The sequence below is a fragment of the Panthera onca genome, chromosome C1, assembly GCF_046562875.1.
Source record: "Panthera onca isolate mPanOnc1 chromosome C1, mPanOnc1 haplotype 2, whole genome shotgun sequence".
Taxonomy (NCBI): Eukaryota; Metazoa; Chordata; class Mammalia; order Carnivora; family Felidae; genus Panthera; species Panthera onca.
Genome location: NC_138346.1, coordinates 125802782 through 125821034, shown reverse-complemented (window position 1 = coordinate 125821034; position 18253 = coordinate 125802782). Strand labels below are relative to the sequence as shown.

The window sequence follows — 18253 nt, the reverse complement described above, 5'->3', positions numbered from 1 at the left end:
TTGAATGACACACTGGGCCAGATGGACTTAACAGATAGCTTCAGAACATTTCATCCTAAAGCAGTGGAATACGCATTCTTCTCCAGTGCACATGGAACGTTCTCCAGAATAGATCACATACTGGGACACAAATCAGGCCTCAACAAGTACAAAAAGAAAGAGATCATACCGTACATATTTTCAGACCACAACACTATGAAACTCGAAATCAACCACCAGAAAAAAATTTGGAAAGATAGCAATTACTTGGAGACTAAAGAACATCCTTCTAAAGAATGGATGTGCTAACCAAGAAGTTAAAGAGAAATTTAAAAAGTACATGGAAGCTAGTGAAAATGATAACACCACAGCCCCAACCCTCTGGGGCACAGCAAAGGTGGTGATAAGAGGGAAGTATATTGCAATTCAGGCCTTCCTAAAGAAGGAAGAAAGGTCTCAGATACACAACCTAACCTTACACCTTAAAGATCTGGAAAAAGAACAGCAAATAAAACCCAAAACCAGCAGAAGACAGGAAATAATAAAGATTAGAGCAGAAATCAATGCTTAAAAAAAAAAAAAAAACAAAAACAAAAACAGTAGAACAGATCAATGAAACCAGAAGCTGGTTCTTTGACAGAATTAAAAAAATTTATAAACCACTAGCCAGTTTGATCAAAAAGAAAAAGGAAAGGACCCAAATAAATAAAATCAAGAATGAAAGAGGAGAGGTCACAACCAACACAGCAGAAATACAAACAATAAGAGAATATTATGAGCAATTATATGATAATAAAATGGGTAATCTGGAAGAAATGGACAAATTCCTAGAAACATAGAAACTACCAAAACTGAAACAGGAATGAATAGAAAATGTGAACAGACCCATCACCAGTAAAGAAATTGAATTAGTAATAAAAAATCTGCCAAAAAACAAGAGTCCAGGGCCAGATGGCTTTCCAGGGGAATTCTACCAAACATTTAAGGAAGAGTTAACACCTATTGTCTTGAAGCTGTTCCAAAAAATAGAAATGGAAGGAAAACTTCCACACTCTTTCTATGAAGCTAGCATTACCTTGATTCAAAACCAGAGACCCCACTAAAAAGAACTATAGACCAATTTCCATGATGCATGCAAAAATTTTCATGATAGATGCAAAAATCCTCAACAAGGTATTAGCCAACCATATCCAACAATACATTAAAAAAATTATTCACCACGACAAAGTGGGATTTATACCTGGGATGCAGGGTTGGTTCAATATCTGCAAAACAATCAATGTGATACATCACATCAATAAAAAAAAGGACAAGAACCACATGATCCCCTAAATAGATGCAGAGAAAGCATTTGACAAAATACAGCATTCTTTCTTGATAAAAACTCTTAAGAAAGTAGGGATAGAAGGATCATACCTCAAGATCATAAAAGCCATGTATGAAAGACCCAACACTAATACCATCCTCAATGAGGAAAAAGTGAGAGATTTCCCTCCAAGGTCAGGGACAAGAAATGGATGTCCACTCTCACCACTGTTATTCAACATAGTATTGGAAGTCTTAGCCTCAGCAATCAGACAGCACAAAGAAATAAAAGGCATCCAAATCGGCCAGGAGGTGGTCAAACTTTCACTCTTTGCTGATGACATGATACTCTATATGGAAAACCCAAAAGATTCCACCAAAAAACTGCTAGAACTGATCTGTGAATTCAGCAAAGTGGCAGGATATAAAATCAATGCACAGAAATCGGTTGCATTCCTATACACCAACAATGAAGCACAGAAAGAGAAATCAAGGAATCGATCCCATTTAAAATTGCACCAAAATTCATAAAATACCTAGGAATAAATCTAACTAAAGAGGTGAAAAATCTATACACTGAAAACTATAGAAAGCTTATGAAAGAAATTGAAGAAGACACAAAAAAATGGAAAAATATTCCATGCACCTGGATAGGAAGAACAAATATTGTTAAAATGTCAGTACTACCCAAAGCAATCTACATATTCAATGCAATCCCTAAAAATAACACCATCATTCTTCACAGAACTAGAACAAAAAATCTTAAAATTTGTATGGAACCCAAATAGCCAAAGCAATCTTGAAAAAGAAAACCAAAGTAGTTGGCATCACAATTCCAGAGTTCAAGCTGTATTACAAAACTGTAATCATTGGGGCGCCTGGGTGGCTCAGTTGGTTAAGCGGCCGACTTCGGCTCGGGTCATGATCTCGCAGTCCGTGAGTTCGAGCCCCGCGTCAGGCTCTGTGCCGACAGCTCAGAGCCTGGAACCTGTTTCGGATTCTGTGTCTCCCTCTCTCTGACCCTCCCTCGTTCATGCTCTGTCTCTCTCTGTCTCAAAAATAAATAAGCGTTAAAAAAAAAACTGTAATCATCAAGACAGCATGGTACTGGCATAAGAACAGATGCTCAGGTCAGTGGAACAGAATAGAGAACCCAGAAATGGACCCACAAACATATGGCCAACTAACCTTTGACAAAGCAGGAAAGAATATCCAATGGAATAAAGACAGTTTCTTCAGCAAGTGGTGCTGGGAAAACTGGACAGTGACATGCAGAAAAATGAACCTGGGCCACTTTCCTACACCATACACAAAAATCAACTCAAAATGGATGAAAGACCTAAATGTAAGACAGGAAGCCATCAAAATCTCCCAGGAGAAAGCAGGCAAAAACCTCTTTGACCTTGGCTGCAGCAACTTCTTACTCAACATGTCTCTGGAGGCGAGGGAAACAAAAGCAAAAAATGAACTACTGGGGCCTCATCAAAATAAAAAGCTTCTGCACAACGAAGGAAACAATCAGCAAAACTAAAGGCAACTGACAGAATGGAAGAAGATATTTGCAAATGACATATCAGATAAAGGGTTCATATCCAAAATCTATAAAGAATTTCTCAAACTCAACACCCAAAAAACAAATGATCCAGTGAAGAAATGAGCAAAAGACATGAACAGACACTTCTCCAAAGAAGAAAAACACTTCTCCATCCAGATGGCCAACTGACGCATGAAAAAATGCTCAACATCACTCATCATCAAGGAAATACAAATCAAAACCACAATGAGATATCACCTCACACCTGTCAGAATGGCTAACATTAACAACTCAGGCAACAACAGATGTTGGTGAGGATGAGGAGAGAGAGGATCTCTTTTGCATTGTTGGTGGGAATGCAAACTGGTGAAGCCACTCTGGAAAATAGTATGAAGGTTCCTCAAAAAATTAAAAATAGAACTACCCTACAACCCAGCAATTGCACTACTAGATATTTATCCAAGGGATACAGTTGTGCTGTTTCGAAGGGGCACATGCACCCCAATGTTTATAGAAGCACTATCGACAATAGCCAAAGTATGGAAGGAGCCCAAATGTCCATCCATCGACAGATGAATGGATAAAGAATATGTGGTATATATATATATATATATATATATATATATATATATATATATATATACATACTACAGTGGAGTATTACTCGGCAATCAAAAAGAATGAAATCTTGCCATTTGCAACAACATGGATGAAACTGGAGGATATTATGCTAAGCAAAATTAATCAGAGAAAGACAAATATCATATGACTTTACTCATGTGGAATTTAAGATACAAAACAGATGAACATACAGGAAGGGAAGTAAAAATAATATAAAAACAGGGAGGGGGACAAAACAGAAGAGACTCTTAAATATAGAGAACAGAGGGTTGCTGGAGGGGTTGTGAGAGGGAGGATGGGCTAAATGGGTAAGGGGCACCAAAGAATCTACTCCTGAAATCATTGTTGCACTATATGCTAACTAACTTGAATGTAAATTAAAAAATAAATTAAGCAACAATTTTTAAAAAATAGTAAAAATAAAAATGAAAACAACTCTCTGCCTTCCTGCAGGTGGAGGTGGCCAAAGGGCACCATCAGTTGCTGCCAGACACCCTGTGCTTTTATGCATACTTTTATTTATCTACATTACATGATGGTTGGGGGAAAGGAGTGGTTTCATTTTGTTTTAGAACTCCCCACCTTCACCTTGGGTTAACCAAAGACACCTCAGATATAATAAAACGAGCACTGGAATTCATAAAACTGTACATGTGGGATGCGATGTACCAAAGCTAGAGAGATGGATTAATATACAAATCACAGAAGATGTGAAAAGTGAGGAACAAAGAGAAATAGTTGAAGAGCGTCCTTGGAGAGAAGAAAATTTAGGTGGAAAAAAAGACAGAAACAAAAGCAGTTAGTTTTTTTTTAATGGAAGGAAAAAAGGAAGGAAGGACGGAAGGAAGGAAGGAAGGAAGGAAGGAAGGAAGGAAGGAAGGAAGGAAGAAGGAAGGAAGGAGGGAAGGAAGGAAAGGAAAGGAAGAAGGAAGAGAGGGAGGAAGGAAGGAGGGAGGAAGGAAAGGAGAGAGAGAGAGAGGCAGGGAGGGAGGGAAATGAGTGGGTAGGTAAATAGGGAATAGAGCAAGGCAGAAGGAAAATAAATGTTCTCTGAGTAAAAATATCCTCATCCACATGAAAACAAGGGTATTTTCTGCATTTCATTCAACCTCTTTGTTGGTTGTTGTTTGGTTTTAAAAAGCAGCAGGGAATGTCAAACAGCTGTTTTTACAGCTTCTGTCACTTTGTCGAAGCCAGCCTATGCAGTCTGACGGCCGGAAACACCCAGACAGCAGCAGACAGCAGCGCGGGTGGCGGGTGGCAAGGCGCTCTGTGAGCAGATGGGCCAGGTCTGCAGGCGGCGTGGCAAGAGACGGTGCCTGGCCTCCTCAGAGCCGGGACCAGGACCCCTGGGAATGCTGCTGGAGAGAGATAAGCAAACACTGGCGGCAGTATTTCTCTTTCCTGATTGAAAAAAAAAAAAAAAAAAAGCACCTAAGGATAATCTTCCCCCAGTGGAGACAGCACAAAAGCATAAAACCGCGAGTCAGGTAATATGGACTTAGGGCCCAACTCTACCATTTCTGAGCTGTATGATCTTAGGCTGGTTCTATCACCTCGGAGAGTCTCAGTTTTCCCCATTGATAAAATGGGGATAATACTTCACAGGGTTCTCATGAGGATTAAATAAGGTAATCACATGGCATAAAGCCTAGAATATAGTAGGCAGTCAATGAGCATGTTAAAACCCCACATTTGGTTCAAAAGAAAGAGAGAGAGAAATAGAGAGAGAGATGATATGGATACAGAGACAGATCAATAGAGAGAAAGATGGTAAAGACACAGAGAGAGACTAGGGTCCAAGAAAGTCCTCCAAAGGAATGTTTGGTTTCTTTTTTTTTTTTTTTTTTAGTGCTTATTTATTTTTGAGAGAGAGACGGAGAGAGAGCACGAGCAGGGGAGAGGCAGAGAGAGAGGGGGACAGAGGGTCCGAATTGGGCTCTGCTCTGACAGCAGAGAGCGCAATGTGGGGCTCAAACTTAAGAACCATGAGATTATGACCCGATATAAGGTCAGATGCTTAACCGACTGAGCCATCCAGGTGCCCTGGGAATGTTTGGTTTCTGATAAATGTGGGAAGGGACTTCTCACACTCCCTCCTCTCCTCCCACTGTCTGCCAATATCGAGCCCATTTGGAAATCACAGATGTGGATTCTCCTGTCTACCTCCCTTCCCAAATAAACCCTCCAGCAGCATCAGTATTAACCCTGCCAAGTCGGATAGAGCTCTCCATCATGGCAGGGGACCCCCAGGATGGTGGCCTGCTCCCTCCTGAGAGTCGCTGTGCAACTTCATGGTGCGTCTGTTGGGGCACGAGTGGGCGGCAAGAGACAAAAGCACCAGATGATAAGGGAGGAGAACAGTGGGTCAAAGGTGAGGTCAAGGTGATAGTCAAAGGTCAGGAGTAGGGGTCATCTAAGCAGCCCTTCACAGGGCTCCTACCAGCTAGTCAGCAGCCTTGTCTCCATCATTCTCATCCTGGAAGACAATGAGTGTCCCCCGGGGGCTTGGCAGGTTACCCAGTTCTGCCCCCTTCACTGACACTGTGTCTGGTGGGCTGAAAGCACACACTTGGCCTGCTTCAGGGATGCCTTGGGAGCCTGCTCCCATCGCCACCTTCACTTGGGCCCATCCCTAACACTTACAGAGCCAAGAGCAAGAGAGTTCAATGTTATAAATCGAGCTAACAAACTGTGAGATAGAAAACATACTCTACCCTTGACAAATGCACCGTCATAAGCCTGGAAGGTTTCCATTTAAATTCTCAATCTCCTTGGAGCTCTGCTCTGGCACACAGAGATGTGGGGAGAGATGACTTCTAGCCCCCAGCCTGATCCCCACCTCTTCCCACCCTGGGTTCTGTCTCACTCTTCAGGGACCCTGCACACACACGTGCACTTCCAGCCCGCATGTCTAAGCTCTGTCCACACCCCCCAGTGACACAGGCCATCTTTAAAGGGTGTGCTGGGATGGACGCCTACACAGACACTAGGACCAGCTTAGGGCCATTTGAGCAGGGAATTGCAAGTTCCTGTTTACCTGAATTATGGGGTAGAGAGGGGGTCACAGGCCTTGGATGGGCATATTCTCTTGGCCCCAAGGATTCCTTGCCCTTTGGGGAGGGTTATGGCTGGAAGAGGGCCAGAGTGGGACCCTCTGAAGTGCAGGGTCTAGAGCAGAGGCCCATCTTGCTCAAAGCATCCTGTACCTTCATCAGCATCATGACGCATACCAAACAGCGGGCCCATTCCCCCCAAAAGCAATGTAGAGAACATCTCCCTTGGGTTTGCTCCCCGCCTGGGCTCTCACCGCAGCCTCCCAGCCACGCTCCTGCCAGCTCCAGCCAGACTCTCTGAGTCCAAAGCTCCTTTGGGAAGAGACTGCAGGGGCAGAGAAAGGGAGAGCCAGGCTGGAGACTGAGGCAGCTGGAGCAGAGCTAGGACTCCTGGGGCAGGTCCCATTGTTAAGCAGGCCCCCCACCAGATTTAATGGAGCGTTTCTGCTGTGCTTTTCACAGTGTTGTGGCTCTTAATAGGCTCCCCCAGCAAGCCGCCCTGGGCCCACGCTGTCTCTGAGCAGCTGCTGTGCTGAGCGAGGGAGCAGGCGGCTCTCGTTTGCAGACCACGTGCCTGTCGCCTTCTCAGGAAGCCATCACAGCACATCCTGGAACAGGCTCCCAAGGAGGCATCACAGTTTAGTGCAATTCGTCAACTTCACAGCTGCTGCTTGGGAGGGTGCGGGTCTGGGAAAGCAAGCACCAAGCCGCTCAGGGCTCAGGAATGGGGAGCATTCCCAGGCCCCAGCGAGAGTGGGCAAGGCTCTAGCAAGACTCAGACTTCACCTCCAGCCTGTCAAAGGCCAGGGGCTTCCCCAGAGGTGGTCGGCCTCGGCCCTCTCCTGGCCCCAATGACACTGGGAGCCTGGAAAGTTGGGGAGAGTGGATTTGGGGCTGCCTGCATCATCCACTGGGCGTACGATCCACGACAAGTTACATCACACCTCTAAGCCTCTGTTTATCTATCTGTAAAATGGAAGTGTAAGTTATTCTTACTCCCAGGCCTGATAGTCAACTCCGGCTGTGCCAGTTAGTAAAATATTGAAATACTTAGTAAAGAGGAGTAGTTCTCAAAGGGTGGTTTCTATACCAGCAGCATCAGCATTGCCTGGGCACTTGTTAGAATGCAGGTTCCTGGGCTCCACCGCAAACCTACTGAATCAGGAACTCCAGAGATGGGGCCTGGTAATCTGTTTTAACAAGCCTTCCAGGTGAGGGGCACCTGGGCGGCTCAGTCGGTTAAACGTCCGACTCTTGGTTTGACTCAGGTCATGATCTCATGATTCATGAGTTCCAGCCCTGCATCTGGCTCTACGCTGTTGTGCAGAGCCTGCATGGGACTCTTTCTTTCTCTCTCTCTCTGCCCCTCCCCCACCCCTCTCTTCCTCTCTCTCTCTCTCTCTCTCTCTCTGAGAATAAATAAATAAACTTACCAAATAATAATAATAATAATAATAATAATAATAATAATAAGACTTCCAGGTGATTCTAAGGCAGACTAAAGTTTGAGAGCCCCTGATCAAGCCTCCCCCACCTCTGTCCCAACTTTCTTCCCACCATGATCTTCACCCCTTCCCAGGACTGCCCAGACCTCTGCCCAGTCCGGCAACCACAGGGTCAGCACTTAGCACACAGGGGCCTCCAGGCCCCTGTTCCAGCTTCTTGCATTCTGTTTGGGCAATGCCCATGTCATATTAGTTTTTGAATATTTTTCATAACGGCCCTACCAAAAGGTTGTTGTAAAGACTGGGTAAGCGATATCTGTACAGCACTTAGCAGAGCACCTGCCGTGCAGAAAGCACTCGACTGCCAGAAGACACCCTGATGTTATTCTGAAGACCCTCTGTTAGTCTTTGCAACCTTAGTACACAGCTCTGTCCTGAGCCAACTCCCTTTTCATGTCTTTCTTCTCTCCCTCTGCAGTGAAGAAGCAGCCCACTGCTGACTCCCAGGGGTCACCAGCGCTCCCCCGGTCCCAACCCACCTGGGATCAGTACAGAACCTCTGCTTGCCAACCCATGTACCCCATTCCTAAGGAAAGTATGCAGCCTTGAAAAGCCTCTCCCCTAACTCCCGGCAACCACTGATCTTTTCACTGTCTCCATAGCTTTGCCTTTTCCAGAATGTCATATAGTTGGAATCATACAGTACGCAGCCTTTTCAGATTGGCTTCTTTCACTTAGTAATGTGCATTTCAGTTTCCTCTGTGTCCTCTCACAGCTCGATAGCTCATTTCTTTTCAGCCCTGAATAACATTCCTTTGTCTGGATGTGCCGCAGTTTTTGTGTCCATTCACCTACTGAAAGACATCTTGGCTGCGAGTTTTTGGCAATTGTTAATAGAGCTGCTATAAACATCCACGTGCAGGTTTTTGTACGGACATGAGTTTTCAATTTGGGGGGGCACAGACCAAGGAGCACGATTGCTGGATCGCATGGTAAGAGTATGTTTAGTTTTGTAAGTTCTTTCAAACTATCTTCTGAAGTGGCTGCAGCATTTTGCATTCCCACCAGCAATGAGTGAGAGGTCCCACTGTGCCCCACGCTCACCAACACTTGGTGTTGTCAGTGTTCCCGAGCTGACCCTTCTACCAGGTGCGTAGTTGTATCTCATTGTGGTTTTAATTTGCATTTCCCTGATGACAGGAGATGTGGAGCATCTTTCATAAGCTTATTTGTTTCCTATATCTTTCAGGGAGTGTCCAGGTCTTTTACCTGTTTCTTAATCAGGTTGTTCATTTTCTGATTGTTGAGTTTTAAGAGTTCTTTGTGTATTTTATTATTTTTTATTTTTTTTAATGTTTTATTTGTTTTTGAGACAGAGAAAGACAGAACATGAGTGGGAGGAGGCGCAGAGAGAGAGGGAGACACAGAATCCAAAGCAGGCTCCAGGCTCTGAGCTGTCAGCACAGAGTCAAACGCGGGGCTTGCACTCACAAACTGTGAGATCATGACCTGAGCCGAAGTTGAACGCTTAACCAACTAAGCCACCCAGGCGCCCCTAGAGTTCTTTGTATATTTTAAATAGCAGTCCTGGGGCGCCTGGGTGGCTCAGTCGGTTAAGCGGCCAACTTCGGCTCAGGTCATGCTCTCGCGGTCCGTGAGTTCAAGCCCCGCGTCGGGCTCTGTGCTGACAGCTCAGAGCCTGGAGCCTGTTTCAGATTCTGTGCCTCCCTCTCTCTGACCCTCCCCCGTTCATGCTCTGTCTCTCTCTGTCTCAAAAATAAATAAACATTAAAAAAAAAATTTAAATAGCAGTCCTTATCAAGTCTGTCTTTGGCAAATATTTTTCCACCAGTCTGTGGCTTGTTTTCTCATTCTCTTGATGTCAGTTTATGGTTTTTTGGTTCTGTTTTGTTTCAGTAACAAAGAGACAAAGTGTAAAATTAGCAAACATTTAGGGAAAGGTGAGTGTTACAAGATATCTCAAACACCCCACAGTGAAAGTTCTCCTGAGGCCCAGGAATACAGGCCAGATGGCTCTAACATGTCCCGTGGCTCCTGTCCCTTATGTCCACTCATCTCCAATGACAAAGCTCTGTCCTTAGATAAGGAACTCCCCAGCCAATCTTCCCCAGAACAATTTTCTGCTTCAATGGACAGATAATCAGTGCTTCTTAACCCCTTTAAATGCCACTGACCTCGTTGAGAATCTGACCAAGGCTCCAGGCCTCTCCCCAGGAAAGTGCACAAACACAGAAGCACACACACAACATGCCAGCTCAGGGGTTCACAGACCTCTGAAGCCCACACAATGCTCAGTGACCTCATATGAAGAGGTTCTGCTGGCAAGGGAGAACAGAAAGACCTGAGATGTTAAGAATAGTCAAGATGTCAGGGCACCAAGGAGCAAAGTAAAGTCATTTTCGTTTTCAAGCAAACCCCAAGCTCACAGTCCCAATCTTCAGAGCCCCCTAGGCTCTTTCCTTGCCAGTGTCTCGCTCTTTGGAGATCTGGCAAAGAACTGAAGAAGTAATGGTGGCCATACCTTGGAGAGGTCGTCTACCCCTGGTCACACTGACCTCATGTAACTCTGACCCAAAGCAAATGAGCTGCCTACCCCCCTGCCACCTCTGGTGGCAGTCCTACTCTAGCTGCAGTGACACCACCCCCATGGTGGTGTCTCCCCTCCACCCCACAAGGCCTTCTAGCTGCTCAGCTGGTGGTCCAGCTGCGTGGGATCTTTGTGGCTTATGGAGGAGGAGGGCTGGGAGCAGGGTGAGGCCAGTGAGGCATTGAGGGTACAAAGTTTAAGAGACTACTCACCCTTAGGACCCTGCAGAGAAGTTCATATGAAGACATCTGGCCACCAGCCCTTCCTGTCTATGGAAACAGGTGGCTGTCAGGAGAATGGAAAGACTTACGGCCCAGCTATAATGAGTTGGTTCGCTCCCTGGCATTTCACCAGCTTCAGGCCCACTATTGGTGACCTTTGAGAGGAAGGGAGGGAGGGTCAGCTCCCCCAAGGAAGAGAGAGCAGGGACCCTTCTTAACAGACACAGGAGGGGCCGAGAACTGCAAGGAAAAGGTCTTTCTCTGAGCCCCTGCCTGGGACCAGTGAATGTGCAGTCTTACCTGCAGTGGAGAAATGGAGGGACCGTGCCTTTGTGGGAGCTAAGGGTGGGCACTAGGTTCTGCCCCTCACACAGGGGTGCCTTCCCTGGGAGAGTTTCTCCCAGCACCATTCGCCCACATGCAGCCTCCATGAGCTCACCCAAACCCTTGTGAAGCATTCACACATATTTGTCTCTAGAAATAGATCACACTGCCCTGCAAACCCAAGTTCTTCCCCTGACTCTTCCCCTGCTTCCCCCTCCCCCAGTCTGTCAGCTGCCTAAGGCTTCCCCAGGCTGCCTGGGACTAGGAAATGCCAGCCTATTGCTGGGGAGGTGGGGGGCACCCACCTCACCTTCTTCCCTCTGGCTGTAGTAGCTGAGGAGAGGAGTGAGGTGTTGAAGACAGTAACTGAGAATGGCAGGAGGTGGGGACCATCAACAGCTCCTCTGAGGTGTGAAGCTGGTGAACTCCTGCAAGGTCAATAAGATGTGCAATTCATCCTTAATCTCCTCTCAGAAGTGGGAGTCTTCACCCGCCGGATCCCCCCAGTCCAGGCAATCCAGAAGGCAGCAAGCCCTCAACACAGGGTGAGGCTCCCCCTTCCCACACCACACACCCCTTGGTGCTCCTCACCATCACCCCGTCACCCAGACTTCATCCCACCTGCCTGGCTCCACTACTGTGTCAGACCTGGAAAAGCGGAGGCCACTGGAGGAGGTAGGAGATACACACACAGAGGACATGCTAGAAGTTGAAGGTTTTCCCTAGCCCTCACTACTCAGGGAATATGGTTTCCAGGGTTAGGAGGATAAAGGCAATGAGCCTATAAAAGAGTTGTCCTAGAGAGAATGGTGAGACTATAAATTGAAAGGAACAGCTTTGAATCCCAATGACAGCCCTGCCTTAGTTTAAAGCTAGGTTCTCTTTTCTGCTTATTATGGATCTTTGATAAGAAATACAATTGCTGAGAAGTCTGTTTTGCTTGCTGTTTGCTATGAGCATTGTGAGGCCTTTCCTGAATGTAACCGCTGTGTAGTAGAATGGGTTGTAAAACTTCCTAAATGTAGTCTGATATGTAATGGAATGAGTGATTGTACATAAACTAACCGGCATTTCTCGCTTCTGTAAACCTGCTTGCTCAACACATTCCTCCCCTTCCCCCTTCCCCCTTCTCCCTTCCCCCTTTTTCCTCCCGCCACAAATAAGGGACAAAGCCTTCCCGCCAAAGGACAGACAAAGGACGCCCAATCAGAGAACAACAAATGTCCTTACTTTAAAATCAACTAATCAGGGCCCTCATAATTTGAAACCTCCCCTGTGCTATTTGTCTCTGTCTATAAAAACGCTGTACCAACCCTGATCGTGGCCTCTCGCGTCACCGGCAACGAGTGCGCAGAGGACCAGGTTCGAACCTGCAATAAACGACCCTTGCTGCTTGGCTTTGACTTACAACTCTGGAGGTCTTTTGTGGGAGGTTTAGGGACTTCAGGCATTACAAAATGATGTGACGTCTTCATAACAAGAATCATGTGTCGTGCCACTGAAGGCTTCTGGAAAACAGAACAGAAGTCTGGAAAGTCAGCCATGTGGCTTCACGACATGACGCCACTCCCACCTCGCTCTGAAACACCACACAAGACGTTTTTCCTTCCTGGGCCTCAGGCTCATGGCGTAAATATGTATTGAGCATCTTCATTATGCCAGGCACTGGGATAAGTATTGGAGATCCAACGAATGACAGCATTTATTACATGCTTTTTATGTATGGGTGCTATTTTAAGCACTTTGCATATACTATCTCATTTAATTCTCACACTGAACTATGAGGTAGTCACTGTTATTATCCTCATCTTACAGATGAGGACACTGAGGTACAGAGAAATTAAACAACTTGCTCATGGTCACTAGAGTAACCGAATTTGAACCCAGACAGTCTGATCCCAGACCATGCTCTTTTTTTTTTCTTTTAATCTGGATGGCTAGTTTTGTTTTGTTTTGTTTTGTTTTGTTTTAATTTACATCCAAATTAGTTAGCATATAGTGCAACAATGATTTCAGGAGTAGATTCCTTAGTGCCTCTTACCCATTTAGCCCATCCCCCCTCCCACAACCCCTCCAGGAACCCTCAGTTTGTTCTCCATATTTATGAGTCTCTTATGTTTTGTCCCCCTCCCTGTCCCCATATTATTTTTGTTTCCCTTCCCTTATGTTCATCTGTTTTTTTCTCTTAAAGTCCTCATATGAGTGAAGTCATATGATATTTGTCTTTCTCTGACTGACTGATTTTGCTTAGCATAATACCCTCCAGTTCCATCCACGTAGTTGCAAATGGCAAGACTTCGTTCTTTTTGATTGCTGAGTAATACTCCATTGTATATATATACCACATCTTCTTTATCCATTCATCCATCGATGGACATTTGGGCTTTTTCCATACTTTGACTATTGTGGATAGTGCTGCTATAAACACGGGGGTGCATGTGTCCCTTCGAAACAGCACACCCGTATCCCGTGGATAAATGCCTAGTAGTGCAATTGCTGGGTCATAGGGTAGTTCTAATTTTAGTTTTTTGAGGAACCTCCGTACTGTTTCCCAGAGTGGCTGCACCAGCTTGCCTCCCCACCAGACCATGCTTTTATAACTACTACTGTATACTCCCTCTCGAGATAACACAGATACATCCCCTGCTTCATGAACCTCACAGTCTAATGTGAAATATGGCCCATGGGAAAATCTGGTCCACTGCCTGTTTTTAGAAATAAAGTTTTTTTGGAACACAACCACGTTCATTTGTTTGCCTGTTATGTCTGCTTTCACACTGCAATGGCACTCCAGGGGCAGAAAGGAGTGGCTGTCTCACAAAACTTAAAATAGTTGCTATACAGTCCTTTACAGAAAAAGTCTGCCAACTCCTGGTCTAATGAAATAGAACTTTCTTGCCTTTCCTTGGGACATGAGAAGGACACACAGAGGTAATAGTAGGGAAAATACTTTGAGCTCTTCAGTCTAAGATATGACCAACGCACATTGGTATATCAGAGTATATCCAGCCTGTCATCCAGCTACTACTCCATCTCCAGAACAATCAGCCAGAATGATGTGGAAGCAGTCTGCTCCCAGTTGTCCCACTGCCACTCGATGTCCTGGGCCCAGAGGATACAGGTGGGGCACCAAGTGGCAAGAGTCATAGCTAGTTACAGTTAGAAGATCCGCATAAAAGGAAGGAAGAGACACATTCTCCGGGGCCCAGACAACGCAGGCAGCATGGGAGATGTCTCCGCCTCCACCCAGAGGGGTTGCTTACTGATCCATCTAATCATTCTATATTTATTAAGCACCCACTATATACCAGGCCCCAGGATGGGTGCTGTGCTCATAGGGAGTCCCACTATGGATACGGGTCAGACAAAATCACACACTGGACAAGGATTAGACAAAAACCACCATACTGTCCCTTCTAATTCTAGGATGCTTTACTTCCATATTCTCCACTGCAAGGAAGGCCTCCATACTTGGGTCTTCAGTGGTGCACAGGAGAGGATCAAATCTGAAGAAAGCTACTCCGCTAATTTTCTTCCTTCCAGTTTTTTTCTTAATTGTACCCCATTCTATTGCAGAGTAGCTTGCTCAGCAAATAGCAATAAATATGGAAATACATGCATACATACATATATATGTATATATACATATTTGTATATATACATATATATAATATATATATATTATATATATATATATTATATATATTATAAGCCCAAGTTCTTTTATTTAGCCTTGATTAAATGGCACCTAATGAATAAATCATTAAATAAAGAAGTTATTGATACAAGTGCTCTGTGGATGCAAACCCGGGGTTAGCATGGGCCTGTGCTTACACGAAAAAGGTTAGAAAATGTTTACATATCAGACAACAAAATTTAGGTTAAATCCATACTTTTCTGTATCTTGTCACTAGAAAGTTGAGTTTCCATCTCAGTCTCTTTATGGAAAAAGACGAAGAGCGTTTTCTATAACATGGAATGGTTTGAGTCCTAAGGACAGTCGATGCATCATCACGAGCCCGTTAAAGTTTGCTGAAGGAGACAACATGTGTTGCAACGTTTGCTGTAGAAAATTGCTCACTTAAAGTCGCTAAGCCGTGTTTATCAAAGGAGGTTGACTTTCCTCGCCAGCCTCACTATAATTAATCCACCGACTATGACCTCACTGGTCTTGTTATAATTCAGCCAGTGAAAAAGACTCGGCAGAGCTGCTCAAAATTAGGAACAGGACTAAAGGCATTACATTCTGCAAAAAGAAGAAAAAAAAGGGGGGGTGGTATTTTGAAAGTGAAATAAACAAGTGGTTCTAACAGATTAACTTCAAAACAGCATGCAGAATCTGAATTTTCCACAACAGGTGAATTCTCGTGTAAGGAGGCTTAATGAGACTCTGCCTGAAGATTTTTTCCCTCTCTAATGCCAGCACATGAGCACCTCTTCAGGTCACCGCCTGAGGCTCAGCCACTGCTCAGTCCTACTTCCCTCCGAGTCTGAAGCAAATAGAGAGAGTGCATCTTCTCCACCAGCCACTAGTCAGAGCCCCCCACCCCCCCACCTTCCCTGCAGCTCAGCTTCATGGGAAGAAGCTAGGAAGGCTGGCAGGGAGGCTGCTGCCTGGGGAGCTCAGGAGGACTCCAGCTGTGCTCCCTCCCCAGCCCAGAGCCTCCCCGAGCCAGAGACCTGCCACTGGAGAAGCAACTTGCTTTTTAACGCATCTTCTCCTCCCAATCAGGATCAGAGAAGTGATGCTGTTGACGAGAGCTTTTGGGGTTAGACACAAACACTGATGGAATGACAGTTGGAAAAAGACAGATATGATGTCATGCTCGTGTCTCTCGGGGGAGCTGGCTAAATGGCCGCAGCAGGGCTGGCTGAAAACCATGCGGTAGTATCCATTCCGGCCTCCCAGGTCAGGCATATCCAGACTGGAAGAGGTGGCTGTTCTCCTCGACACACCCTGCACACGTCCCAAGAAGCAGGTTCTAGGTTCTAGTGGAACATATGGCTTGTGCAGCTCCTGGAGGAGACTCACAGTGGGGCTAGGTTTGGAATGATCAATTGCTGGACTGAAAATAGTTGAAACTGTTCTTAATTTCTTCACTAAGCTAAACTAAGAACCAGACAGGTACCAAAGAAGTATCGAATCCTCACAGACTCTCAGGCACTGAAGACATCCAGACACCCCCCCCCCCCCCCGCCTGCCAGGGCAGTCAACCACCCTCCCTCCCCACAGTGAGAATGGCCAACTCAAGACGAAAACCTCCAGGGAGGCAACGTCTACCTCATTCTCCTTGTCCTTCCCTTCCTTTCCATGTTTGGCCTTCTCAGCTTCTTCTTCCCTCCTTTTCTTCCTCTTCCCTCACCCCTTCTCCCCTTCCTTCGCCCCAACATCCACCCCTCCCCCTCCCCATTTCCTTTTCCCCGGCAACCTCTACCTGTCGACTGACCCTGGCATCCTCTATCTGTTGGCCCAAGGCCTCACATGCTCACAGAAAAGAGTTTCTCGCAAACTCAGAAGACAGACATGATAATGAGAAGGGCCAACACCATGAGGAATCCTAGGACAGAACTAGGGGCTCATTTTTCTCAGCCTGACCTGGAGGACAAGATTGTATTGTATCTTGTTGCGAAGGCTGCAAGGGGCAGTGTCAAGGACATAGTCTCTAAGTCAGAGAGACTGGGGTTCGAATGCTGGCTCTAATAATTTCTAGCTGTGTGATCCTCCCTGTGCCTCAGTTTCTTCATCTGTAAGAGTGGGAACATTAATACCTATCTCAGAGCTGTTTTAAGGATTAAAAGAATTAATGTAAAGTATGTGCCCCATGACAGGTGATCAATAAAGTGAGTCCCATCCCTTTTCCTTTCCTCTCCTTTATGTAAGTCAGGACTATGTCTCCCTGATTATTCATGACTTTCTTGCAAGATCAGTTCAGGAGACTGTCTGGACCCATCCATATTATATACTTCACTACACCCTCCCAGATTGTAGGACAAGTCAACATCTGCAGACTGTTCCATGTCTTCTATCAGGCGCCTGCTGGGCCAGGTCAGAAGACCATGGTTAAGAGTCAAGCAAGATCAGCCTCTGAGAGCAGCCATATATGAAGGGAACAGGGTTCTAGGTGGCTCATGTGGTCAACAAGGTTCCCAGGAGCCTGTTGACAATGGATTCAATTTCAACTCCCTTTTTTAGCCCTGGAGTGCTCAGCCCTCAAGCAGCTGATGCCGAGACAGCTGGTTCACATCATGTCCCCCTGTGTTGGCTACTTCCTCCCAGAGCCTGTTTAGAGATGGGCCTGCTCCTCTGAGCATGGTAGTCAATCAGGACTCCCCTTCCTGCACGGAATTCCACCCCTGATACCAGGCATGCATACCTCCATGCAGTCAGACCACTGGATATTTTCTAAGGGTCTCCCCCTGGGCCCCTCTCCATCCTCAAGAAGAGGCAGAGCTATATAAAGTCTGGGGGGAAATACATAGCTGTGCATTCAAAGGGTTTTCTAGAATAAAAGCCATGATAATAGCCAGTAACATTAGTATAACACTTCGAAGTTTCTGCAGAACTTTTATCCATTTACACCCTGTCAAAAAGCATGCTAACTGCTATAATGAATGATCCAAAATTTCAGTGGCTTTAACATCATAAAAGTATTTCTTGTTCTCATTACAGTTGCATGCAGGGGCAGAAAGGAGGGGAAACTCCATCTTGCATAGACACTGGGGAACCAGCCTCCTTTCATTTTATGGCACCATCATCCCCTAGAGCCTCCAAGTCCTCCAGTTCTAGAGCTGAGACAAGGAAAGAGAGAGTATGCGAGATCCTGTAGGAGGTTTCTATGGGCCCAGCCTGCACGTGGGCAGGGTTCCACCCTCACTCAGGGCCAGATCTCAGTCAACATGGTCCATATACTTCAGGGGAGGAAAGGAGACAGGACTTGGCAAACAGCACACCGTCTTTGCTATAAAACCATGAGACAGGTAGTGTTTTTCCGCACAGCAGACACTAAGGCTCAGAATGGTTGACATGACCAATACCACGGTCAATAAATGGACAGAGCAGGATCCGAACTCAAGTCTTCCAGCTCCAGTCCATCCTTCATCTCCCTCCTGTGGATACATGTTGCTGAGCAAGCTCCAGAGTCTTAAGTATAACCCAGGTG

General features: G+C 45.7%; 1 long non-coding RNA gene across 7 annotated transcripts in view; it reads right to left on the bottom strand.

Moving 5' to 3' along the window:
- Window positions 1-3566: 3566 nt before the first annotated feature.
- LOC132671189 (uncharacterized) overlaps window positions 3567-18253 on the bottom strand; it is a 46094-nt gene continuing 31407 nt past the window's right edge. For 3 of the 7 annotated variants that reach the window (XR_009606987.3, XR_009606991.3, XR_009606994.3), the window contains 4 exons: window positions 12502-12601; window positions 11404-11521; window positions 10761-10924; window positions 3567-4843 (listed from right to left, as the gene is read on the bottom strand). This is a non-coding gene — a long non-coding RNA (uncharacterized LOC132671189). Of the gene's footprint in view, window positions 4844-10760; window positions 10925-11398; window positions 11522-12501; window positions 12602-18253 lie in introns of all 7 variants that reach the window. The other 4 variants (XR_009606988.3, XR_009606990.3, XR_009606992.3 and 1 more) reach the window with 4 other exon arrangements.